The following is a 26,960-nucleotide window of genomic DNA, read 5'->3' as shown; positions in this document are numbered from 1 at the left end:
TTTGTCAAAACATTTCTAGGACGCCCGTATGCCATATAAACAATCTTATTTAAATAATGGACTCACCAAATGCGGATTATTTTGTATGACTTGCTGCAGATCATCAACAGTCATTGCATCAACTTTTACAATTCAATTTCTCGTACTTGGAGCTTGATTTATTGAAGCGTCTATGCAGTTAAGACAGAAATACTCTATAATTTGTTTGTCACTGTGCTCTGTGTGCCAGGAAACTAAAACTCCAACAAAAATACCGAGCGAGGTGGCGCAGTGGTTAGCACACTAGACTCGCATTCGGGAGGACGACGGTTCAATCCCGCGTCCGACCACCCTGATTTAGGTTTTCCGTGATTTCCCTAAATCGCTATAGGAAAATGCCAGGATGGTTCCTTTGAAAGGGCACGGCCGACTTTCTTTCCCCGTCCTTCCCTAATCCGATGAGACTGATGACCTCGCTGTTTGGTCTCTTCCCCCAAACAATCCAAACCCTCCAACAAATATGTAAGTAAATGTAATAGCAAAGTGATATAAACATGTAAATCACTTTATGCACACATTAAAATATATTAATCTTTCTGTTCAGGATTCTATTTCGACACCCAACGTCACTGACTCTCATAGCAAACGAACCTATCATAGGGTTCCCGGGTTCGATTCCCGGCGGGGTCAGGGATTTTCTCTGCCTCGTGATGAGTGTTGTGTGATGTCCTTAGGTTAGTTAGGTTTAAGCAGTTGTAAGTTCTAGGGGACTGATGACCACAGATGTTAAGTCCCATAGTGCTCAGAGCCATTTGAACCTATCATACTTCTGATTGATTTGTTATGTACGTGTTAATGGAATGCATCTGATGTGGCTGCATGCTGTTGAAATGAGTCGTGCTCATTACATATTAATAAAAAAGTGTCTGAAGCAGTACAAATTATTGCATAAATTTATAACACAGTCACAGTCCTCAAAATATTTCATGTAACATGGATGAAATTAATGTAAAATTTTCACTATCGGGTCAACTACGTCCTCATGGGTGCAGTTTGACATCCCCTTGGGGGCTTAATTCAGGTGACGTAGTAATGCGGAAAAATAGTCGGGGAGGCTTTGTCAAGTTATATTTTGCTAAGATCGTTTAGGTCCATCACTGGATATGCAATACAATCTCATGTCACAGAAGTGGAATATAATTTCAGTCACCAAATGTTTCAGTACGAAGGAGGTCTTCCGACGTTTCCGTAAACAGAAAAGTTAAAAATATATTGGTACGACGTGTTGAGCACGACAGTATGGTAAATGCTGCTTAAATTCGGAAAAAAATATTTTATTTTACCTGAGACTCATTGTACCAAATGTTCAGCTTCTCATGCGACAAACTCCGTCGAAAATCTAAACATATTCGAGTTATATACATTGATGATAGAGGAACATGTTGCACTATGAAGCATCAGTTCGATATTTACGGAACTCTGCAGAAATGATCATCATATGACGAATATTAAAAGATTAAACTTTCATTCCATATGGAACTGATGCCCATCAACAACACCAGTGTGAGATGTGAAACACACTGACACGAAATACACTGCTGTAATCGTTGTGGCGTTTAATGAAACAACCATCGAATGTCATTCTGAGAAATTCCTTATATCTCAGACACAGCGTTTAGGTCATGAAGTTAGCAATCTCGAGGCTGATATGGAAGAACTAGCTCAGAACCCGGCGTTGCCGGAGCATGTATTTATTCCAGTCTTCTGTTACTCCATATCCTCCTTTCCTCTTTGTTCATCTCTTTCTGCCCTTCTCCTTATCCATCTGCTCCTTCCCCTCTCTACGTTCATCTCCACTTGCCCCTCTAACTTCATCTCTACACCCCCTCTAAGTCAATCTCCGCCTCCTTCTCTGTCTGTAAATTTCTTCATCCCAACTCTCACTCTGCCCATCTCCTCCTTTCCCTCTCTCTGGCCATCTTCTCCTCCCCCTCTCACCATCCATCTTAGCCTTTTCCTCGCCCGAACAGCAGGCTGGTGGTTCTTACCTCCACACTATTTCTTTCCAAATATTAAGTACTATGTTTGCGAATTATGGTTAAAATCGATCCAGGGTTTTGGAAGGAGCTTTCCTCTCGCGTCTTACTAAAGTAATCGCATGTTATATATATTTCACACATATTTAACATATGTCACACATATTTGTACCTATATTTCACCTGAATCTGTAGCGAATTTGGCCTTGCAGTTTCGTTTTCACTCAACTCAATTTTTATGTCGCCATACCTCGTGAACGATGTGTCGTAGAATGACATAATTTTACTGGTACAGTCAGTGATATATTTGGATGCTGTCTGCAAAATTTTTGCGAATAGAGTTGCCAGTAAAGACGTAATAAATCAAAAGATCACATATGATATGGCAGTTTTTCACCCATTTCAGTGTTTATGACGTTATATCTCCCGGACCATGTGCCATACAATGATGTAATTTTGCTGGTACATTTAGTGGTATATGTGAATATATTCTGCAAAATGTGTCACAAATACGGTTAGTAGCAAAGAGGTAATAAATTAAAACGCCATGCTTCAAGCGGCATTTTATTGGATGGATAGCTAAATGTAGTAAGCAATAAGCTTATTTTCCTTTCATCATTTTCTGGGGATCGTCAGCGAGAAAAAGTTTCATAAGGGTTTGAATTGTGTGTAAAGTTTGTTGCAAGCCACTAAGTGCTCTCATTCTCAAATAATGGATGAATGAAGTCTGGGAATCCGCTCGTGGTGAGCCACACTGCTTTTTAAACTCCACCCCCACCCTTTTGACAGATGGGTGGTTCTTAGCCCCTCAAAGATTTTTTCCAGACAATACGTGATACGTGTACCAAGTTTGGTTGAAATCGGTCCAGTGATTTAGAAGGAGATGTGGAACATACGTACATACATATTTTTACAATATGTATGGATGTTTGAATATGTGTTCCGATTGCATAATGAACATGTTATATGGGTGATACATCAAGAGACTGGGCAGGCCGATCAAGGACCTGTACATTCCTTAAAGCATCTGCGATGTGAACTGCAGCTGAGGTCTGTCTTTCTTTATCTTGCTGGAATACGTCTTTTGATACTCTGGTCATGAAGGATATGAATATAAGCTTTACCATTCTTGGCTCATATTGGCGAGCTGCACAATAGGAAACCGCCCTGTTGTATCCTCAGCTCCCCACAGCATGATTCCAAGAGTTGGAGAAGTATGCGTCTCGAGGATCGTTAATCCTCGGACGTCTACGGACACGATAGCGTCGACCTGGCCTCCATAAACAGATGTGAGACTCGTCGCTGAACACTACATAATGCCACTCACTGTCAAAGTTGACTCTGGCTATTCTTTGTTGTCTGTGGTGCGGTGTCAGCGGGGAACGACCCAGCTTCCAGTAATCTGTTCCCCTACCGCCTCTAATAACATTATGCCTGTAACCTCTGCCCGCATTTCACCTATTTCCATCCATCTGTTCCCCAGGCCCAGTCGAACGACCTTACCATCTTCTCACGGCGTAGTTCTTCTGGATGGATGCCTCCCTACTGTTCTTGTCACACTATTGTCCTGAGTCCATCGCATCTCACTCGTTCTGCAGCCATTAGGCTACAGCTAACTGCCTGTGCGTTCTGTCGGTATGATGCTTTCATGTCCCCCATCCAAATGATTCTACCTTTCTCGAAGTCCAAAAGAAGGAAATAAGCTGCATATGCAAGTCCACTCGATGTGCTGTGAACACCTAATAGCCATAATGTTCTCCCACCACCCCCTATCTCTAGGACAGGATTTTTTCTGTAATGAAAATACAAAAGAAAGCTCGCCTGAGGATGAAATTTTAATAAAGACATCCCACTTGCAGCCATTTGGTAGCGTTCGCTGAAGGTATTCATGGTTGGTTGGTTGCTTTGGGGAAGGAGACCAGACAGCGAGGTCATCGGTCTCATCGGATTAGGGAAGGACGGGGAAGGAAGTCGGCCGTGCCCTCTGAAAGGATCGGCATTTGCCCGGAGCGATTTAGGGAAATCACGGAAAACCTAAATCAGGATGGCCGGACGCGGGATTGAACCGTCGTCCTCCCGAATTCGAGTCCAGTGTCTAACCAAGGTATTCATGGTATAATGTTTTCCATTCGCGCCAGGGTACATTGCCTCCAGCACCAACTATTCCCAGGAGCTGTGCAATTTTTACGACAGTGGGTATCCTATCATTTCTGTAGCCTGAACCACTTCCCCCTTGAGTCGCTGATATATGCATCGGATTTAGCGTAGCTGGTGGTAACCACCTTTTGGTTTTCCACAGAAAGCGGACTGAAGCAGACGCTGAGGTCTGAGTAACCTCAAACACCACAATTGCGCGGTATGTGAGACACTATGTTTCGCCGACACGTGTTACTAATCCCATCTTGCTTGATGAGAACCACAACAAGGTACCAGAAACAGCGATGACAATCAGGATTCATATGCGATCACAAAAGTCCAACGTACCGCTAGGAAAGCTTACCTGCGAACCTCTCAGGTGCACCCAGTTTCACAAAACGTTCGATTTTAAAACAACGTATGCCGTAACGAAAATGGTGAAACAATGCCATCTTTTCTTATTGAGGAAGGCGGACTAGGAATACTTTTGAATGGCGCATCAACAGCAGTTCTAAGAATGCTCAATGCCCTAAACTGATATTCTGGACGTTACTTGAAAGTAATACAGTCTATTGACAAAACTTATAGCCACCTCAACTTATACGAGTACAAAGCTAATTGTGTCATATGCCACCGAACTTCTACTCACCAGTCTTTTATAGGTAGCGACCTATCTTTCCTTGTACTTCATTTTGTATACTTGGCTTTGTAAACGCGTAGATGTATTACGTTAACGGGAAAACGCTATAACGTACATTTATGTGTGTGAATATACGAACTATACACTATGTGATCAAATGTATCCGGACCCCTGGCTAAAAATGACTTCCAAGTTCGTGGCGCCCTCCATCGGTAATGCTGGAATTCAATATGATGACAGCGTCCACTCGCGCAGGCATACTTTCAATCAGGTGCTGGAAGGTTTCTTGGGGAATGGCAGCCCATTCTTCTCGGAGTGCTGCACTGACGAGAGGTATCGATGTCGGTCGGCGAGGCTTGGCAAGAAGTCGGCGTTCCAAAACATCCCGAAGGTGTTCTAAAGGATTTCGGTCAGGACTCTGGCAGGCCAGTCCATTACACGGATGTTATTGTCGTGTAACCACTCCGCCACAGGCCGTGTATTATGAATACATGCTCGACCGGGTTGAAAGATGCAATCGCCACCACCGAATTGCTCTTCAACAGTGGGATACAAGAAAGTGCTTAAAACATCAGTGTAGACCTGTGCTGTGATAGTGTCACGCAGAACAACAAGGGGTGCAAGCCCCCTCATGGAAAACACGACCACACCATAACACCAACGCCGGTCGGTGTGGCCGTGCGGTTCTAGGCGCTTCAGTCTGGAACCGCGTGACCACTACGGTGGCAGGTTCGAATCCTGCCTCGGGCATGGATGTGTGTGATGTCCTTAGGTTAGTTAGGTTTAAGTAGTTCTAAGTTCTAGGGGACTGATGACCATAGATGTTAAGTCCCATAGTGCTCTGAACCATTTGAACCATAACACCAACGCCTCCGAATTTTACTGTTGGTACTACACACGCTGGCAGATGACGTTCACCGGACATTCGCCATACCCACACCCTGCCATCGGATCGCACATTGTGTACCGTGATTCGTCACTCCACACAACGTTTTTCCACTGTCAATAGTCCAATGTTTACGGTCCTTATACCAAGCGATGCGTCGTTTGGCATTTACCGGAGTGAAGTGTGGCTTATGAGCAGCCGCTCGACTTTGAAATCCAAGTTTTCTCACCTCCCGCCTAGCTGTCATAGTACTTGCAGTGGATCCTGATGCACTTTGGAATTCCTGTGTGATGGTCTGTGTAGATGTCTGCCTATTACACATTACGACCCTCTTCAACTGTCGGCGGTATCTGTCTCTCAACAGACGAGGTCGCCCTGTATGCTTTTGTGCTGTACGTATCTCTTCACGCTTCCACTTCACTATCACATCGGAAACAGTGGACCTAGGAATGTTTAGGAGTGTGCAAGTCTCGCTACAGACTTATGACACAAGTGACACCCAATCACCTGACCACGTTCGAAGTCCCCTATTTCCGCGGAGCGCCCCATTCTGCTCTCTCACGATGTCTAATGATTACTGAGGTCGCTGATATGGAGTGACTGGCAGTAGGTGACAGCACAATGGACGTAATATGAAAAACGTATGTTTTTGGGGGAGTCCAGATACTTTTGATCACATAGTGTATAATTCACGGCATCTTTGTTCTGTCTCCCATCACAGTATGAAGGATTCCGGCATCGCTAATTTCCCAGAAGAAATATGAGATTATACAGGAACTGAGATGAATTTTCAGTTTTTGATGCCTTTTGATGGTAGGGATAATAAGGTACAGCAGACTGCGGCAATGAACAATTATCTGGTATCTGATGGTCCAGCTCACCTCCATGTGAGATGTTTCTAGCAGTGTAACTAAACAATATATTTATAGCGTGTGTGTGCGGCTTAGGGACTGATGACCCTAGCAGTTAAGTCTCATAAGATTTCACACACATTTGAACATTTAATTTTATAGCGTGTGACGGAAACATGTTATTTTTCCAAGTGCACAAGGCAGTTTGATGGCACCTAACAAAATAGTATCTTGTCACTGTGGGCTTCATTTGCTATCTGTTATTGTGTTGTTCCATAGTAAGACAGCTGGTACTCGTCGAATATTTATCTTCTTTATTTAGTAACCATATGTATTTTAATTTACAACATGTTTTCCTTAATTGTTACTCACACCACCATCCAAATCCACTTTTAGTCGCGTTATAAATGGTTCAAATGGCTTTGAGCACTATGGGACTTAACTACTCAGGTCATCAGTCCCCTAGAACTTAGAACTACTTAAACCTAGCTAACCTAAGGACATCACACACATCCATGCCCGAGGCAGGATTCGAACCTGCGACCGTAGCGGTCGCGCGGTTCCAGACTGAAGCGCCTAGAACCGCTCGGCCACCAGTGGCCGGCTCGCGTTATAAATTGACTTTATCCTATTCTTCGTCAAAATTTAGGCGTCAGAGATGAGATGTGTCAGAGTATTTAAGGAATGTAGAATTTCAAAGACACAAACATGTTAGGGGAGTACTGAAAGTCAACGCAAAACTCAAAATTGCTGAAGCAATTGACTGTTCCAGTCAATCCTCTTGTTCTCTATTGTATTTCTTGATTTCCATGCTTGAGAAACAAATTAGAGAAAAATTGCATGAAAATTCCACTTTATGAAAGCCACTATTGATATACTTTTCATTAACGTTTTATGCTTCGTACGTTACGTGCTATGCTCGTGCTTCTGTGGCTAATTTATAGGACTAACAGATTTCGTCAATGAATTACAGCAGATGATCGTATGATGAAGGCTTAAAAATATTTCTAAAAAAGCAAATGATAACTGTATTTATTGCAAGATAATTGCCAGTCTTAATCATATACACATTTTTGTAAGCATTTTTCGACTCTCACAGATTCATCCTCAGGTCCTGGAACCGAAATTGCTGTTCATATCTGAATGCGTGGATAAAGAAGTTCACTTACAGATGGCAGCTGCTTAGAGACGCTGGTCGTCTGCGGTCCCAAGTGTGCAGCAAAAAACAATATGAAACACATGTTACGAGAATCCACCACTCAAAACAGCCATCGGACAAAAAACGAATTGCAATAAAGAAAAAAGAAAAAAATCAGGGAGAAGAGCTATAGTAACAGATCAGAAAATACTTCTTGTTGAGAGAAATAGCTTTATTTACCGACAGATATGCATGTTCTTTAAATACGTAAAAATTTCAGGCTCTCTAAATATATCCAAACTGCATCTTTTAGGAACATAATAATATATTAATAATATCTTTGCGTCCTGTTTTATTCTGGTATTAGTTTCAAATTAGAATTAAAAGCTGTTTCACTGTTACCTACTTTTCAATGTTTTATAAAGTGGGCGATGAAAGATTTGTTCGTTTAGCCTACGCAAAATTTCAGACAGATGCCATGCCACATTTTGTCTTATATACAGCTGACTCTTTATTGCGAACTACTCTTTCCTTACAGCATGTTTTTATGTTAACGTTCATTTTCCGTACTGAATAGTACTCTAGTCTTATTGTTAGAGAAAGAAAAACCAATTTGATCAGACACTTTTTATGCTGTAAGTCACTCCCAACGAAATATTTTTTATTGCTTTATTTATGTACTGCAGTTCCGTGTTTACTATCTACACTGCTCCTCCAAGTATTTTACTATTTTTTCTTTGTTTTTTAATTGAACATCTGATGGCTACTCTCTGAGAAACAGCCGCCGGTGGTGATACCGCGTGTGTGACCCGAGCCTGGAAAGATCCACGAGTTTTCGTATTATCTTCGGCGGATCGTGCCTCATATACTCAGAACGATAAGACAGACAGAACCTATCGCTGAAATAGCAAACAAATTAGCCAGTAAAAAACAACATGAAACCTCAGTGTTAGCAGCGACACACAGCTGACTGACAGAGTTAATACGTTCGTTGTATTGCGCAAATTTAAACGATGAGTCCGTTGTGATATAGTTCGACGGCTGGCATGGCCGTGTTTTTTTTTTTTTTTAAAAAAAATAGGCGTGATGATTACTTCTGAGTGCCCTAGGACATTGGCTAAACAGGGAATACAAGCACTGTTTGACAAGTTCTGTCCTGGATGTAAAGCAGGTGCAATATTTTTAGCCTTGCGAAGCGGAGTGCGTCCATCTGCTAGGTGTTTTTGTTTTCAGTAGTCTAAATAAACTGGTCTCCATACCCATTCTGAAGCGGACGTGGTTCAATTCGTCTCTGCCAAAGAAGCGGTAATCTCAACAGAAATGTTTACTGGTATGAAAGAGTCCTAACTATAAACCGCACGTTTACAGGCGGCATGAAGGAAAATCGGCAAGTTGGGGCGCATATACATCTGAAAGTAGCAAACAACTCAGAAGTGATATGAAGGTGGTGTAGATTTCGAAGTATAGAAGTCAAACAGCAACGAAGACGAGTATCTCCCAATGAGCCTCACATTCCTCGTGGGAGCGAAATCGTATGTATGTGGGCAGTACCCATACTGAAAGAAAGCAGCTGAAAACAACTGCAAGTATACCGTCTGATAAAAGTCACAAACGTAATATCAGAATCGTAGCCATATGTTAAAAGAAGGCAAAAAATTACGACGGGCCTAACTACAAGATTATATTTATCGCCGGCCGCGGTGGCCGAGCGGTTCCAGGCGCTTCAGTCCGGAACGGCGAGACTACTACGGTCGCAGGTTCGAATCCTGCCTCGGGCATGGATGTGTGTGATGTCCTTAGGTTAGTTAGGTTTAAGTAGTTCTAAGTTCTAGGGGACTGATGACCTCGGATGTTAAGTCCCATAGTGCTCAGAGCCATTTGAACCATTTTGATTATATTTATCACAACACCACCTGGAGATGCAGCAGTGTACTTTTTGTACACTTCACTGTCTGAGTCCTTAACAAATACTAAAGCATTAACGGCACGTCACTAATCGGCGTGGAAATTTACTGACAGAATCTTTAATTGCTACCATTATTTATCGAGTGGTTGTTACTGCAGAAAATGGCACGTATAGACATGTATGTTTTAAATGTAAGTACGTATATTTTAAACCGCTCTCAACGACAGTTAATCGTCTTTTAGACGCTACCGAACTTTCACGTCGTTTGTTGATACACTGACTATTCGTTACGGGGCCAATAAACTCCTCCACCCTACCACCGAATCTTTAAAGAATCGAACTCCTTTGCATAAAACACCGTATCTCCCAAACTGTATGCAACACAAATGATAGTATTTTGCTGATACATTCAGTGCTGGATGTGGATGCTATCTGCAAAGTGTGTTGCAAACAGAGTTAAAAATAAATGAATAATAAATTTAAACATACTACCTGATGTTGAAGTTTATTGCACCAAAACGGAAATGTGGTAGATGACTTTTTCTTTAATTATTTCATATCTGTGTACGGGACGAAGGGTGGCAGTGAGAAAAAGTTTCGTAAAAGTTTGAAATTATGTGCAAAGTTTGTTGGAAGCTGCTAAATGCTCTTACTCTCAAATATCGGATGAATATAGTCGGGGTATTTGCGTGCGTGAGTTATACAGCCTTAAGACAAATAAACAGTTTCTGACTTCGATATTTGACTTATTGTGTTAAACGTTTAATATAAGACTATACCGATTAGATTATGTCAAAATTTTAAACTTTTTAATACCGTCCATAATTATATGACGTATTGAAAATCAAATTTTTATTCTCCTGCAAGCCGTTAGACAGGCAACTTCCAACTGAAACAGTGTACCGTACAGTTTTAACCGTTTATCAATGCAGATACGGTCGAGAAAAATCGGTGAATGTCAATTAAAAACCATCACTTAAAATATTAAAGTATTATATTAGCACGACACTGGAAGCCACACCACACGAAGGGACTGTGGTAAGCACCACATACGTAACAGAGGGTACAAATTCTTAAAAAACTAGGGGTGGTAAAAGACAAAAAATGGGACGCATTTTTGTGACATGTGAGTTATTCATGACTAATACCATATCTAACTACGTCTTAAGTTGGTAAGTTGACATTATTAAACCTATTTACAATTAATGTATCTTAGCCACTGTGATCACATAAACTGCAACTTTGGCGAAGATGGTGTGGTTGAAACTGTGACCAATCGCTTTACAATGAATTTAAAAACTTTTACTCTCCCATTAGTACCTTTCGAGTCACTCAGTTGATGCATGTCTACAGACATGAAGTGCCTTTACATCCACGTGATCGCTAACTCAGACATATTTTCGGGGATTGCTCAGGGAAATTTTCTGAGTATTTTTGTCTCCAGAGGATCATTACAGAGAAATTCATTTCATTTGATTCTTGCCCTCATTTAACTTTCTATCTGTATTGTATGGAAAATATCTGCAGAATACTGCAAGGTCAGAATAAGTGTCTTACCTGAAAACAAACCTGTTCAGTCCACTCACGCACTTACTATTCACAAAAGCAGTGTCCACTTTACTCTTCGCACTAAAGCCTACGTATAATACAGCTCGGTTCTGTCTCGGGTTATTTTTTGCGGCAGTGTTAATTGTACGTTAATTGTGATACACTGCGGTATGAATAGGATTACTGATGAAGATACAGGTTGTCCCAGGAGGAATGGTCAGTATTCAGGGATAGGACAGGAACGATCATTCGAAGCAGAAAAATCTAGTTGACACGATGTCTAAAATGCATACCTCAAGAGCTATACTTATTTTACTTTACTTTATGGTCCAGATGAGAACATTTTAACTTTGTCTTGAAAACTCTACAGCTTTAATGGCCATGTTATTGCTCAAAAATAGATCTTCCGCTGTGCAAACAAATTCCTTCCGTTGGTACATGAGTAAACGTTCAACAGTCTGTGTTTCTCCGCATTCATATTGATCATCATCTGAGCAGCCCCACTTAATCGTGTTTACTCTGCATTTTGCGACTCCTGCTCTTGATCTATTCAGTGATTTCCACAAACTATACTGTAGTTCCTCCTCTTACGTGATTTTGTCCTTGGGATGTTGGTTTGAATTGTGAAGAGTCCAAACATAAAGATGGGCGGCGGCTCTCACTTCGGCCTTCTGACGCTACTGTCCGTATAACAAAGCGCTTGCTTAATACCAACTCGTGGCTGTGTGGCTGCCATACATTAGCTGCCATGGGTCGATTTGCTGCTTTTTTCCTTTCTGTTTCACTGGCTACCGTGTGTCTGATATTTAGTGGTGCTATCGCTGCAAGTGGGCAAATTTTGTGGACAGATGTAGGTCTGAGACATCCAGTGACAACCCTGATAGTCTCACTCAAAGCAACGTCTGCTTGTCTGAAGTGGCTAGACCCCTTCCATATTGTAGCCGCATATTCCCGACCTGCAACATAGTCCCATTGCTGATCGAACGTTTTTAAAAAGCATTACAAAGAGGCTGTCCGCAATTTCTAGCGTCCACTGTAATTCCAAGTATTTTTACGTTGAGTAGTTAGAACAATTTATATAAAATTACAGACACACGTGTTTTAGTATACGTTGGTTGGGGGGGGGGGGGGGGGGAAGGGGGGGGGGGGTTCGAAACGTAGCAGTTCGTGATTCACAATAAATGCACGAGTTAAGAGAGACCTGTTGTATGTTATTCTGTTCAACACCTCGTGCTTTCAAAAGTATACCTCTCTTCATGGTAATTCACAACATACCAAAACTTTGCTTGTGCTGCAGCCATTACTTAAGTTGTGAATGTTTTGCTATAACATCGTTACGGTTCAGCAAGGTTATGCTATGTATAGGCGAAACTTCTTCACAAGCATTAAAGCCTTTTTTTGTCTGACACATTACTGGCACTTTTACACGAAATGAGGCTGCTTGGGCCTGCGGTAAGTTTATGGTTCTGTTGAGACTACCTCCAGTAGTTGGAGAAAGTAGTGCTATAGATATCAGGAAACAGAGAAAAGACCCATCTCCTTCTGGGAAACAAAAATACTTCGATAAAATTAAAGGTAATACATTGTACGTAGTTTTTCTTGTTACAATAATTACGGCAGCTCTTACTACGAGGGTCGTTCAATAACTAATGCCCCTCTTTTTTCTCAGAACATATTTATTGTTAAGAGTCAGAATTTGGTGACAATATACATCAACATGTCTTGTCCATGTCCTATTTTTCTACGTAGTCTCCGTCAAGTTCTATGGCCGTACGCCAACGTTGTGGAAGAGCATGTATTCCCTGCTTGTAAAAGCTCTTGTCCTGTAGTCGTAGCCATGTTTTCACTGCATGACTGACACACTCGTCATCTTCAAAGTGTGTTTCCCCAGAGAATCTTGTGGTCCGCTCAGAGCATTTGTGGAACCCATCGTGAGCACCTCCTTGACTATTCGAGAGTCTCGATAATTGAAGCGCACTTGCAACGCTGACCGACAACTGTAGAGCCATTTGTCGAGTTGTGATGCGCCGGTCGGCACGAATAATGGCATCCGCACGATTCAACATGTCTGGAGCATTGGCTGTGACAGGATGTACCGAGCGCGGCTGATCACGGAGCTCTGTTTTTTCATTTCCTGAGGCTGTAACTTTCTTTGCCCATCGCCCTACTGTACTCCTATCAACTGCAGCGTTGCCATGCACTGCACACAAACGTTTATGGATGTTCACCACTGTTTCTTTTTCTGCACACAAGAATTCAACAACACCACGCTGCTTGTAACGTGGGTCGTATGTAGACGCTATTTTGACGCTGTACTACGGCTCTGCCATCTGCCAGAACGGTTCGAAAGTACACCGGCGCGCAGAACAATCATCAAATGTGAAGCATCAACAAGAACGTTTGTCTAGATATGTCAATGGCTTTTTTAAATAGAAAGTGGGGCATTACTTATTGAACGATCCTCGTGTAAGGGACGATCGAAAAGTTTCCGTTCGAATGTCGTACAGTCCAGAATCGGCATGCGAATCAGGCAAAATCGCCGTAAGCATAGAGAAAAAAATCATTCTACCGACACATCAGGTTGAAGATACCCGTTTGGTAAAACACCCTGCCTCGCTGCCTGAAAACGTCCGTAACTGCCTGCTCGACAATCTCGTCCGATGAGAATCATAGGCCCGTCAATGTATTTTTTAAGGGACCGAAAGCGTGACAATGGCATGGTTTTTTTTCTCTATTGGATTTCGATTCCCCCCCCCCCCTCTCCCCCAGAGTGGTGGGGGGGGGGGGGGGGGGGCGGGCAGGCAGCAGCACAATACGCCGCTCTGCAGCCTACAGAAAAGTTAAAAAACAGAATCTGGAGATATGAAAAAGAAAAAAAAGATATAAACCGGTGACTATTAAGAACTGAAACATGGAGAAAAAGATACAAAGAAAACATAAAAAACAAAACGGTCGGCGATGCTGATTAAAACACACAGTAAATAGACAAGAACAATTTAAAAAACACGCCGATGGTCTGGTTTCTGTTCGCACGAGATTAAAAAAACACAACTACTGACAGTAAGGTGGTTGTTCGCAACACTGATAGGGGGAGGCACAACACTGAACACTCACTAAAAACAGCACTATACAGGCGACACAGCGGCAGACTGGGGGCGGGGGGGGGGGGGGGGGGCGGACCGATGAGGGAGGAAAAAGGGGGGGGGGGAAGAGAGGAAAGGAAAAAGGGGGGAGCCGACGGAGGGAGGGGACAGAAAAAGAGGGGGGGGGCTGGGCGGATGCGAGAAGGAGTGGGAAAGGCAGTGGAGGGAAGAGCAAAAAGGACTCGGGGGTGGCATGGGGAGAGATAAGGACTATAGGGTGAGTGCTCGGACAAACGTGCTGCCCCTTACACGTTATTCATTCTCCGATGGATGTCTGCCGGTGTTTGCCCTTCGGCAGCCAAGGAAAGAATATCACCACGCTTGACCTGTTTGGACTCATTTGGTAATAACGTCGCCATAGTCCACGTTTCTGCATTTACCGCACGCACGTCGGAAAGACACGAATGCCACGCTAATCCCTTACCTACATGTCGGTGCTTATACACCTGCATCTGAGTGGCGCTACGCTGCATATCTGCTGCAGCAACGCCCTCTAACGGAAACTCTTTGATCGCTTGTTATAGCATCAGTCGTAAATTTCCCTGGTGCTAGTTATGGAATTGTACACTCACTGTGAATTATCTATCTTCTCGCGCGCGTCATCGAAAGGCAGCGAAATCTTAAACAGAGTCTTACGGCGTGTCGGCACAGATGGCGCAGTGTTTGCTGCCGCCATAAGAGGCGTCTGCATGTCTCCCTGGCGCGACCCGCAGGCTTCTCCTTAACTATGCCTGCTGGCGAAAGCGGGGACATGGTGATGCTGAGAGCACTTTCGCGTAGCTCTTGCACAAGTCCTAATGCCGTGGGCAGGTCAGCAACTGGAGGGTTTCTTGTCCCCTTAAGTACTTTGCGTCGGAGACATCTCATGCCACGACACTACCGGAAACGAAATGTGTCAGTCAGGTAGTGGGGAACGTAAACGGTTTCTAGACAGAAGCACCGGCTCTTGGACTCAGTATCACTTACGCTGATTCTGTCTCAAACTTTAAAACGGAGCATGTAGTTGATAGATCGTTGCACTCTGGGGGTGTGCTTTCATTATGCGGACTACAGCTGCAAGGAATATTAATTTTTACAGCCAGTCACATACTCGAAAAATAAGCATTTTCGATAAATGAGAGAAGCATTCATTGCCACCCTGGACAAGATGCCATTGGAGATACTGCGCCGTTGCCTCCTTAGACCCGTTATGTAACATCATAAAGTGTGTACCTATGTCGTATCGATGACTGGCTCGAGTGCCTGTTCCGTTTAGTGTCGTGTTTCTGCGTTATGGATGAATGGAAGGAAGAAAGAGGGTTTAAACTGATGCTGGCACACAGCCAATTCACTGGCAAAAAATTGGCCATGGAACTTAACGAACCCATCCGACGGAGAGATCAGCGTTAACCGAATCATAAGACGTTATGGGGATGACACTGACGCTAAATCTGGTTGTTAAACTTGAAGCAACAACCCTTCCTCGAACGCCAACCAAATACTTGTTATGAATTTATTTTTGCGCCATCAGTATTCGAAAAGGCTATCCCCGAATCGACCTGCTCCACACAAGCGTGTGTCAGTCAGATGGGTGATAGTAATTTAACACCTGAATTATTTGTACAAAAGAAACCATCGTCCGTACTAGGCTGTATTGTTTTCGTTTTTTATTAGTTGTGCTATCGGCCAATTTCGACAATTATGTCATTATCAAGCACCTAAAATGAAGCAAACCAACATCGAACACACTACGTATAACATCAGTACATACGTTACAAAAACTTTGTTTTTTGTAAGGTATGTACAGATGTTATAGTATGCTCCATGTTGATTTGCTTCATTTTAGGGGCTTGATAATAACGTAGTTGTCGGAATCAGCCAATTGCACATGTAATAACAAAAAAAGGAACAGTACAGCATCATATGGACCATGTTTTCATTCACAAAACGTCTAGAGACTAGAGCAAGATTATAAATTACTTGTGCCGCCGATATTCCTGATCAGACAGCCTTATACAGATTGAAAATTAGAGTCCGAATATAACCTTAGTAACACGAGTGAGCGAAACAGCCTATATTGAAGTTAAACAAATAATTCAATATATATTAGAAAAGCTTCATATTTATTGATATTTTTAATTTTTGTTTATGTAAAAGGAGGCCAACTACTCTCCCACATGGAGGCGAAAACGGGATGCTAAATGTTAGCTTTAAATATCTTATAGTAAAAGGAGTGTGGAAAAACAGATCTTGGTTCGCAAACGACGGACGAATTAATTTTTAACTGAGTACTGTTGTTATCGGGAGTTGTCGCTCGACTTTATAATCGTCAACGATTTACTCTCGAGTACAATCGTGACAATGGAATGGGCCTCGAAAGCTGTGACTAACTTTTATAGTGATCCGATCGCATGAAGTTTTTATAGATGGACCAACGGACCTAAAAGATAATTTACTAAATAAAATACAGGTTCCAGACGAGGTCAGTTTGCGTGTTGTGATAACCATTCCAGGTACCTAGGTGACGATGTTATAGTATGCTCCATGTTGATTTGCAGACACTTTGCGGCTGCTCAAGGGTTAGACAGCCTCGCTTATAGGGTTTAGAGGACCAGAGGCCGATAATGAGTACGCACCCCACGCCGCTCGTGCAAATACAGAAGTCACGCAACGAGACGAACATGTTAGTACGTGGCGTGAGGACGAAATCGAAGCACGAGCTGACGAAACCAAGCGCGACAAGCCGACACTCCAGGTCGGAAGTGAAGCCCCCACATTGACAGAGGTGCTCATGCGGAGCGCATAATGCGACAGAGATAGTAACGTTCCAGAGAGACACTTTGAGATATGCCCATCCACCAGCAATAGAAGACAATGTTGTTTCATGAGCGGAAGGAAGAGTTATCGGTACTCTTTTTATAAAGAAATTTGGGGTACTGGCACACTAGGTATAACGCAGAGACAGCTACTGAAACTTGCAGTATATCTGATTATTTATTTAATTATAAAACTACATTGTAATTATCATAATCTAACATTAAAACAGTTTTCAAATTCAAATATTTCATGGGTGTTGTAGTCTTCACGCCTTCTTATAAGTGGCAGTCAAATGAGAACGAAACAAGTAGAAAAAGGTGCGTGAATCGCTTATTATTTCAAAGGTAATCGCCATAGCTATTGTTTATTTGCGCTTGCCTATGGAACCATGATTGTACCCACGTGTGCCCTTCATTATCCGAAGCAAATCGGCGGCCTCGAATGTATTTCTTCAGAGCCCCAAAGATATGGGAATCGCGTGTAGAGAAATCGGGACTGTATAGAGGATGTGTGGACCTCTCCTCATGCGATTTCCATATCTGTGGAGTACTGAAGAAACGCATTCGTGGCTATCGATCTGTTTAAAAGGTGGAGGTGTAAGTCTGGGTACAATCATGGTTCCATAGGCAACCGCAAACATTTCTCTATGAAGGCATTGACCGTCTTTCTCACAGCGGGATAATGAAAGAACAGTTACGGCGATTAGCTTTGAGATAATGAACAGTCCGTTTACTTTTTTTTCCATCTGTTTCGTTTTCATTTGACCCGCCCCTTGTACTTCATTCTTGGTATGAGTAGCAAGATGTCTGCCTCTCATAAACCAAGAGGGTACATAAACCACAGATTGAAACAACTGAATTGGAGTACCAACCAACGTAACGAACCTCAGGTTGGTGACGGTTTTTTCAAACGTGCGTTCGGAGGTCAGGATAACATTTTCAGTTTCATCATCCACCGGCAAAGTCAGAAATTCCGAACTTTTCCCTCGCACAAAAATTGTAGGGAAGTTTTAGATTATTAGATGTAGAGGGACAAGCAAAACAGTTAGTAATTTTGCTGCTGATCTTACCTTAACCTCTAAGATAGGTAGCAACAAAAGGCAGGACACACCACACAATCACGCATACGACCAACAAGGAGGGAACAGTAAGTGAATAACCAAATATCGCGTACCCCGTCTCTGAGCTCGCTCACACAACAGGAAAGCAGACTTACAGATTGGCTGCCAGCGATTCACTTCAAATGGTTCAAATGGCTCTGAGCACTATGCGACTTAACTTCTGAGGTCATCAGTCCCTTAGAACTTAGAACTACTTAAACCTAACTAACCTACATCACACACATCCATGCCAGAGGCAGGATTCGAACCTGCGACCGTAGCGGTCGCTCGGCTTCAGACTGTAGCGCCTAGAACCGCACGGCCACTCCGGCCGGCGCGATTCAGTTGTCGAGAACGGTTGTCTGCAGCTTCGCAACGTTCGGAACAGTTAAATGTATCCATCCTCCCACCACAGACTGCACTGAAATCGTTGATACTGTGATTGTCAATATGTAAAATTGAAATAGATTCGATTTAAGTCCGCGAAACAAATCGTTAGCAACCTCTTAAGTTTTCCAACATCGGAAAGAAGTGACTTAGCGAACAGAAAAGCTTAGGGGTATGCGTCTCGCAACGTTCTCCCAGAAATAGAGCACCGCTTAAGGTAAACGGTTAGGCGTGAACCATGTGCTTTCCCATGCGTCACAGTGGCGAGAGACACCTGCGAATACCTTACTCGGATGCGAGTGATTAATTATAGGAGTTGTAAACTGCCGGTGTATTGCGAATGTCGCATGCCATACGAATTAGTATGTATTTATTTTGGTTAGATTGTAATTTGTGTGTGTGTGTGTGTGTGTGTGTGTGTGTGTGTGTGTGTGTGTGTGTGTGTGTGTGAGCGCGTAGTGTACTGGAATGGACGTGGAGAGGTGAAATGAAATGTCGAGCGCATGTGTGACTGCATCGTATCTGTTCCCTGACGCACCGTGCAGCGCGAGTTCAATAGCAGCCGTCCGTGTTAAAGGACGAAATGTCGGTGTTTCACGTCCCGTCGACAACGAAGTCAATAGAGACGGAGCACAAGCTCAGGTTAGGGACGGAAATCGACAATGGCCATTCAAGGGAACCAACCAGGCACTAGCATTAAGCAATCTAGGGAATCACGGAAAACTTATATCAGATGATCGTGCAGGGATTTGAACCGTCGCCCTCTCGAATGCCAGCGCAGTGTGCTAGCCAACGCGTACCTCGGTCGGTCCGTTCGTGTTAGCCAGACTGGGACACCTTACACGAAATTATAACGCAGTTCACGCCAATACAGAGCCATTTAACTTTACGTTGTTTCTTTGGTTTATGCATAATTTTAATGTGATGTGCACACTTTTTTGTGTCTATTCTCAAATGATATGTCGAGTTGGATGACGCCAGAGTGGATGACGAGTGCCACCCACACACAGTAGCCGTGCAAGCTTCATGGAGCAGTTTTAGTGGACACGCCTGGAGCACCACGTGATTGTTGATGAAGCAGTTTATTTGTACGGCAGTCCATCGTAGAAGTTAGAGGGTTACAACTACTTGAACGCACGAGTACAGAGTTAGGTACAGGCATTACTCTACCTCGTCCCTTTTTTCTCCTTGTTAACATTCGAATCCGTTCTCATGGCTTTCTCAGCTGGCGTTGTAACTCTTATTGAAGGTACATTAGGCCTCCAAAGATAGATAATGAACACCTTGCACCTGATGATCGCAGATGGTGAGGTGCTATAGAAAGCATAGACTTCTCTTGCATTTATCGCCAATGTGTGAATCAACCCCGATGAGAAGTATTGTTTGTAGCATTGCCTTGTTACCCATAGCATTCTATCCCACCCAGCCTTTGGTAGTCTAAGAAAGCCTATCATTAATATTCCCCGGTTTGCATGCTTAATTATCTGGGTTGGCACCCACTTTATGGATCTAGATTTCTTTGATAAATGTTGTTGCTATATGACGGTCATTCTTGTTACAAGAGTTCCATACGTCTTAATTCTATGTGTCTTGTATGTAATTGTCGCTTTTTTGTGTATGACATGATGACCCTGTTCAATGTAGTTTATGTAGTTTCTTTCTTTACATATATCCTATCACGGTTGCTAATCACTTATTAAGGGCATCATTTGTAGTAATTGCTGATTGGGCTTAACGCACTTTGGACTCACCTAGAAACAATGTCACGTTCCCGTAAGACCCACTTAGCTTGCGAATGAAGTGCAGTTTTTTTTATATTAAGAACTGAACACTTGTTTTACGAATAGGTGATCTGTGTGAAAAGATGGGCACATTAAAATGACTCTGAACCTTCTGTACCAAAAGCTTAAGAATCATGACGATGAGCAATGTAATGCTTTGCATCCCAGGCGCACAGGTCAAGAGCACTGCACTTAGGCCACACATGAACGTGAAACTTTCCTGAATGCCAGACAGGACCGGTTAACTTTATGTGTTTGCTTTACTCTGAAAGACTTGGCCCATTTAGTCGAAAGTCAACCAGTGGAAGGAAGCATGAGTTCAACTGGCCGGCATCACCACCTCAGAGCCACAGTACATGGGAGCTGAAGCCTAACCGCTGTCATTCAGAGCCAATTAAATACAGAGTCCGTCGATAGGTGATATAGAGTGGTTTATTCCCCTACCGCAACTCGTAGCGTTTTCGCTTCGTGATCACGGGTTCGATTCCCGGCGGAGTCAGGGATTTTCACGTCCCCGAGATGAATGGGTGTTGTTGTGTCTGCTTCATCATAATCATTCATTCCCATTACGGTCGGAGGAAGACAACAGCACATCACCTCCATTAGGAACTTGCCTAGTACGGCGGTGCGGGTCTCCCGCATCGTTCCCCTACGCTCTATCAAGAAGCATGGGACTTCATTTCCATTTCCATATCAAGAAGCATGGGACTTCATTTCCATTTCCATTCTCCTACCGCAGAAGTGCCCAATTACTTAGTCGTATCTGCACCGAGTCAAATTGGCCCAGAGATTATATTTGTATTGCTGATTTGTGAATGATTATAATAATAAACTGTTTCTATGTATTTACCAAATGGCTCTGAGCACTATACGACTTAACTTCTGAGGTCATCAGTCGCCTAGAACTTAGAACTACTTAATCCTAACTAACATAAGGACATCACATACATCCATGCCCGAGGCAGGATTCGAACCTGCGACCGTAGAGGTCACCCGGCTCCAGACTGTAGCGCCTAGAACCGCACGGCCACTCCGACAGGTATTTACCATTTTTATTTTTTATTCAGTTAATTTTGATGGCCAGCATTATCAACAGTATTAGCATTTCAGTTAATCAAATTTGACTTTACCGCAGTGCATGAATTGCCGTTTGTCAAAATAAATGACAGAGTTTTCAGAATGTTCTGTTGAGAAAAATAAGTTCTCGCATTTGGGGTGAACGTCTCTCTTTAAGACATTAAGTGGTAACATAAATGCTGGTAAAAATACAACATTTCAGATGCCAAATATGTAATAATGTGTTTGACTTTAGACTGAGAAGTTGGTTCCCTTGCAATTTTCATATGAATTTATACTTATTCTGTACTTGCTTAGTACATTCGTAGCTATTATCATCATTATCCACTTAGTTCAAGTGCTACTGTTTACGACAGTTGGTTTTACGAATTACACACACTTAAATGTTTGAACAACATAGTATCTAATTTATTGTCTTCAGCTTTGTTTTCCACGATAGCACAATGTACGAGGGTGTGCTGAAAAGTAATGCCTTCGAATTCTTTGTGTGAAAACTCTACAAGCTTCTTGAATAAAACAAAGTTTATTAATATTCTATATCTTCTTCTTCTTATTGTTCGACATGGTCAAAATGGAGATACACGGCCTCTTGTACTGAAGCTGTGGATTGACCACGTCAAACAATACATAAACGTGTCAGGTCAGGCATCTGAAGACTATAGAAAATTTCTCAAGATCTGAAGACGGGTTGTCTATAAGCCGAAACTAATTGTCAAATAAAATAAACTGCTGTCTTGACTCTGAAAAATTTTTTCTGAATTCACAGCTTTATTTTTCATGTTTACATATTTATTTCTCAACACAGTCACCCTGGCGACGAACACATTTCTCCCAACGTCAGACCAGTTTGTTGACACCGGCACTGTAGAATGTTTGACTTTGTTGACGGAGCCACAACTTCGCCTCTCTTGCACCGTTTCATCACTGTCGAAGTGAAATCGTCGAAGGTGTTCTTTAAGTTCTGCAAAAAGATGCAAATCGGATGGGGCCACGTCGAGACGGTATGGAGGATGACAGTGAACATAAGGCGTCGGCTTCTTGCAGATGCCGCAACGCTCCTATATGTGTAAGGCCGTCTGGCACTGCCCACGCTGAAGGGGAGGGTGCTCCATGTGTGAACGAACTCATCGAATTCGTGCTTTCACTTTCTCACGCATCGACATAGTTACGTTATACACCGCCACGTTACACGCTACAATTCAGAGTCCTCTAGCGGCAGAGGGCTGAGACTTGCGTCAGCGAAGCGAGAAAGTCGACCAAGTAATGTGCATGACATATCATACCTCAACCGATATTGAGAACAGAATAAACAAAACGTCCGAACAGGTATCAACCGGCCGCCGTGTCATCCTCAGATTCTAGGCGTCACCGGATGCAGATACGGAGGGGCATGTGGTCAGCACACCCCTCTCCCGGCTGTTGTCAGGTTTCGTGACCAGTGCCGCTACTTCTCAATCAAGTAGCTCCCCAGTTGGTCTCACAAGGGCTAAGTGCACCCCACTTGCCAACAACCCTCGGCAGACCCCGACGGTGACCCATCTAAGTGCTAGCCGAGCCCGATTGCGCTTAACTTCGGTGATCTGACGGAAACCGGTGTTACCACTACGGCAAGGCCGTTGGCTCTCGTATGAATCAGGCATAAGGAAGTAAAGGAGAATCAATTTTTTTAATTAGCCTGCCTATGTTGGATCATACTAGAGTTCTTAAATAATACAGGAGATATGCCTCCGTTTTTTGCTTTAGTTTCAAACAGTTAATTGTGTTCTTCTCCAGAAATCTGTTACATCCAATGCAACAGGCTCGTGACAATTCGTGGCGCCAGATTGTAGTTAGACAAGAGTTGAAATACGAGCATCTTTGGCTAGCACACTCAGACAGTTGCAGATCGATGACCACTTCACTTTCAGGTCACTGACCGACATTCGCAAGAGACATCTCTGAGTTACCATCAGAGTCTGCAGATACTATAATAAAGTCATAAGTAAGCGTTTCGACCACTGCGCCACCTCGCTGGTGACGACCTACGGACGAGTGGAATGCCTGCTGTAAATGAAGCTATAAATCATTGGGCTCTTTGCGAACCTCGAACCTCTTTGCGTAGAAAGGCAGACGCCGCACGCGCTGTGGATCAGGGCGCCGCCGCAGCCGTTTCTTGCTGCTCTTACACTCTCCTCCTCGCTCCTCTTTTTTCCGGCCCAGCGTCTGTGCGTGACGTCACCGCCTCCCACTGCACGCCATCTTCCTTCCACGGCAGATCGTCAGAGCGGACTACGCCGCGCTACACGGCGCCGACTGGTGGGCGGTAATTCGGACCCTGACGCCCACGACCTTGTCTCAGGCCAAACCGGCTGCCGCTGGTCTGCCTGTTGCGCCGGCCCTTTAAGCGCGAGGGTCAGCAACCTGAGGGAACCAACCTCACACGCTTCCCTCGTCGTCCCTTCTAAACGATCCCGCCACAACAATGTTTTAGCTGAGTGTGATGTAGGAAATGAAAGCATTTCAGCACTCGTTCCATTAACACCATTAAGTTTCATTAATAACAGTGTCTTCCATCCATCTCCAAACATGTGGTAGAAACTAATCAGCCAGAACACTATGACCACGGCACGGATAACAGTGACGACGCGTCGTGGCATGGAAACAGTGAGGCCTTGGTAGGTTGCTGGAGGGAGTTGGTAACGCATCTCCACGTTCAAGTCACTTAACGCCCATAAATTCCGAGAATGGGGGCGGTGACCTGTAACGCCACGTTCAATCACGTCACAGATATGTTCGATCGGGTTGGCGAGTTGGGGGGGGGGGGGGGGGCAGCAGATCAATTGGAATCCGCTACAGTGTTCCTCCAACCACTCCATCACACTCCTGGCCTTGTGACATTGCACATTATCTTGTTTGTAAAATGTACCTGCCATCGCGAAACATGATCGTCACGAAGGGGTGTATGTGGTCTGCAACCAGTGTACGATAGCCTATGGCAGTCATGGTGCCTTACACGAGCTCCACTGGATCCGTGGATGCCCACATGAATGTTTCCCAGACCATAATGGAGCCGCCACCAGCTTGTCTCCGTCCCGCAGCATAGGAGTCGTTGAGCTGTCCCCCTGGAGGACGACGGATCCGCGCTCTTCATCGGCATGATGATGAAGGCATCAGGATTCAACAGACGACGCAACGTCCTGCCACTGTGCGAACGTCCAGTGCCGATGGTCACGTGCCCGTTTCAGCAGTTGTTGCCGATGTGGTGGTGTTAACAGTGGCACATGCATGGGTCGTCAGCTGCGGAGGCCCATCAAAATGGTTCTGAGTACTATGGGACTTAACATCTGAGGTCATCAGTCCCCTAGAACGTAGAACTACTTAAACCTAACTAACCTAACGACATCACACACATCCATGCCCGAGGGAGGATTCGAACCTGCGACCGTAGCGGTCGCGTGGTTCCGGACTGAAGCACCTAGAACTGCTCGGTCACCGCGGCCGGCGGAGGCCCATCGTTGGGAGTGTTGGGTGCACTGCGTGTTCAGGCACACTTGTACTCTGCTCAGCAATAAAGTCTGAGTGAGTTCCGCCACAATTCGCCGCCTGACCAGTTGTAACAGCCTGCCCAGCGTACGACGTCCGACGTCTATAATGAGGGGTGGCCGCCCAACCCCAAGACGTCTAGACGTGGTTTCACCTTGGTTTCGCCACGTGTTGGTGACACTCATCGCAGCACTCCTCGAACACCCGACAAGTCGTACAATTTACGTAATCCTCGTGGCCAGCCTCCGAGCCATTTCAATCTGATCTCGGTCAAACTCAGATATATCGCGCGCCTTCCCCATTCTACACTTGGACAGCACGCTCCCTGGTATTACATGCACCGTGCATGTGTCTGATTCGGGAGGACAACGGTTCAATCCCGGGTCCGGCCATCCTGATTTAGGTGTTCCGTGATTTCCCTAAATCGCTCCAGGCAAATGCCGGGATGGTTCCTTTGAAAGGACACGGCCGACTTTCTTCCCCGTCCTTCCCTAATCCGATGAGAGCGATGACCTCGTAGTTTGGTCTCCCCAAAAACAACCCAACCCCATGTGTCCGACTAGCCGTCAGTCCTCGCTCAGTGACGCTGCTATTGCCAGGACAAGTTTATATCGATAGTATGTCAGTGGTCATATAATCTTCTGGCTGACCAGTGCATATGCTGCAGATTACCCTTTGCGTAACTACACTCCTGGAAATTGAAATAAGAACACCGTGAATTCATTGTCCCAGGAAGGGGAAACTTTATTGACACATTCCTGGGGTCAGATACATCACATGATCACACTGACAGAACCACAGGCACATAGACACAGGCAACAGAGCATGCACAATGTCGGCACTAGTACAGTGTATATCCACCTTTCGCAGCAATGCAGGCTGCTATTCTCCCATGGAGACGATCGTAGAGATGCTGGATGTAGTCCTGTGGAACGGCTTGCCATGCCATTTCCACCTGGAGCCTCAGTTGGACCAGCGTTCGTGCTGGACGTGCAGACCGCGTGAGACGACGCTTCATCCAGTCCCAAACATGCTCAATGGGGGACAGGTCCGGAGATCTTGCTGGCCAGGGTAGTTGACTTACACCTTCTAGAGCACGTTGGGTGGCACGGGATACATGCGGACGTGCATTGTCCTGTTGGAACAGCAAGTTCCCTTGCCGGTCTAGGAATGGTAGAACGATGGGTTCGATGACGGTTTGGATGTACCGTGCACTATTCAGTGTCCCCTCGACGATCACCAGTGGTGTACGGCCAGTTTAGGAGATCGCTCCCCACACCATGATGCCGGGTGTTGGCCCTGTGTGCCTCGGTCGTATGCAGTCCTGATTGTGGCGCTCACCTGCACGGCGCCAAACACGCATACGACCATCATTGGCACCAAGGCAGAAGCGACTCTCATCGCTGAAGACGACACGTCTCCATTCGTCCCTCCATTCACGCCTGTCGCGACACCACTGGAGGCGGGCTGCACGATGTTGGGGCGTGAGCGGAAGACGGCCTAACGGTGTGCGGGACCGTAGCCCAGCTTCATGGAGACGGTTGCGAATGGTCCTCGCCGATACCCCAGGAGCAACAGTGTCCCTAATTTGCTGGGAAGTGGCGGTGCGGTCCCCTACGGCACTGCGTAGGATCCTACGGTCTTGGCGTGCATCCGTGCGTCACTGCGGTCCGGTCCCAGGTCGACGGGCACGTGCACCTTCCGCCGACCACTGGCGACAACATCGATGTACTGTGGAGACCTCACGCCCCACGTGTTGAGCAATTCGGCGGTACGTCCACCCGGCCTCCCGCATGCCCACTATACGCCCTCGCTCAAAGTCCGTCAACTGCACATACGGTTCACGTCCACGCTGTCGCGGCATGCTACCAGTGTTAAAGACTGCGATGGAGCTCCGTATGCCACGGCAAACTGGCTGACACTGACGGCGGCGGTGCACAAATGCTGCGCAGCTAGCGCCATTCGACGGCCAACACCGCGGTTCCTGGTGTGTCCGCTGTGCCGTGCGTGTGATCATTGCTTGTACAGCCCTCTC

At 44.7% G+C, this 26,960-nt stretch overlaps 1 pseudogene; it reads right to left on the bottom strand.

Annotated features, from left to right (window-relative positions):
* Positions 1-22,905: 22,905 nt before the first annotated feature.
* Positions 22,906-23,024, bottom strand: LOC124596889 (annotated as a pseudogene).
* Between the last annotated feature and the right edge of the window lie 3,936 nt (positions 23,025-26,960).

This window comes from Schistocerca americana, chromosome 2 (assembly GCF_021461395.2).
Source record: "Schistocerca americana isolate TAMUIC-IGC-003095 chromosome 2, iqSchAmer2.1, whole genome shotgun sequence".
NCBI lineage: Eukaryota > Metazoa > Arthropoda > Insecta > Orthoptera > Acrididae > Schistocerca > Schistocerca americana.
Note: the sequence above shows the minus strand (reverse complement) of the source record. Positions and strands in the feature narration are given on the sequence as shown.